Here is a 1,338-nt window from a genome sequence, read left to right as displayed (position 1 = left end):
GCAAGCCATGACGACCAAGGGTGTCAGGCGGGCGCCAGCCCGCGTAGTGTCCTCCTTTACTCTTTGGTGCAAAGGGAGCAAGCGCAGGCGAGAGCATCAAGCAAAGGCACCCGTTTAGGTGCAACGAGACCAAGACCAGCCCAACGGCAGGGAGGAAGTCATTGTGGACCCCAAGCTAGCGTCACCACCAGAGCCTTTGGCAAGCGAGGACCAACTTTAGTCAGGATAAGTGTACCCGATGTTCCCCTTCAAAATGGCCAATTGTTGGCGCCCTTCCCGCTCAATATTTGGGAAGAGGCCCAGGGCCTTTGCCTATAAATAGGACTAGCCACCCCCATGGTAGAAAAGATGGGCCAACCCAGAAACAAGCTGGGATCGGATCAAGTAGCATCACACAGAGAGAGAGAAGGGTGACTGAACTCCTAGCAGTTCATCGCCCCAGCCAAGAACAGACCCTCGCGAGGCTGTTCTTCCTTGTATTGCTCATCATCATCAGCCCAAGAGGCAATCCACCAAACCACACTGGAGTGGGGTATTACACCACAACGGTGGCCCGAGCCAGTATAAACCTTGTGTCTCTTATGTTGTTCTTTCCATAGCTTAGATCTTAGCGAGGCGGTGGGGCGCAGGTAGGTAGAAGGCGAAATCTCCGCACGCACCCTAGTGTTCGAACCTCAAGGGTCTGCCGGAACCTGAAACCCGACATCTGGCGCGCCAGGTAGGGGTGCGCCGAAATTCGTGTTCCACCGCCCCGTTCTCCTCCGACCATCGCGTCCATGTCTGACGCTCGTTGGGCCCGCACCGAGTGCCGGGCCGCTCTCGCCTCCCGCGTGGCCCAGACGGCTCCAGTCGGCGGGCGTCCTCGCCGTTCCCTGTCACCTGCCATCAACGCCGCCACCGGCCCGGCGGGAAACGAGCAGCAAGCATCGTCTCAGCATCCATCCGTGTGGCAAGACGGCCGCACCGCTACTCCCTCGCTCACCCCAGCTGGTTCTTCGTCCCGCACGCTCCGCGCACCCATGGAGGCTCGAGCTGGGCTCATCGCGGCAAACAAGCTCCTGCGCTACCATCCCATCGATGACGTCTACGAAGAATGGCTCGACCGCGTCGCCGAGCTCGTCCGCACCGCAGGGGGCTCTCCTGCGCCGTCCGTTCCGCTGCACCGCACCCCGCCCTGCGCGGGCGACGAAGCTCCGGGGGCGCCCCAGCCGCCTCCTCCTCAAGAAGGCGCCCAGGCTCCAAGGCGCGTGGCCCCTGGGCGGAACCCGCTCCGTCAGGTGCCGGCGCGGCAAGAGCAGAGCTGCCAAGAAATCCCTCGCCCGCAAGAAGCTGCCCGGG

Source organism: Triticum dicoccoides, chromosome 5A, assembly GCF_002162155.2.
Source record: "Triticum dicoccoides isolate Atlit2015 ecotype Zavitan chromosome 5A, WEW_v2.0, whole genome shotgun sequence".
NCBI lineage: Eukaryota > Viridiplantae > Streptophyta > Magnoliopsida > Poales > Poaceae > Triticum > Triticum dicoccoides.
The sequence above is the reverse complement of the archived record's forward strand: the minus strand, read 5'-3'. Positions refer to the sequence as shown.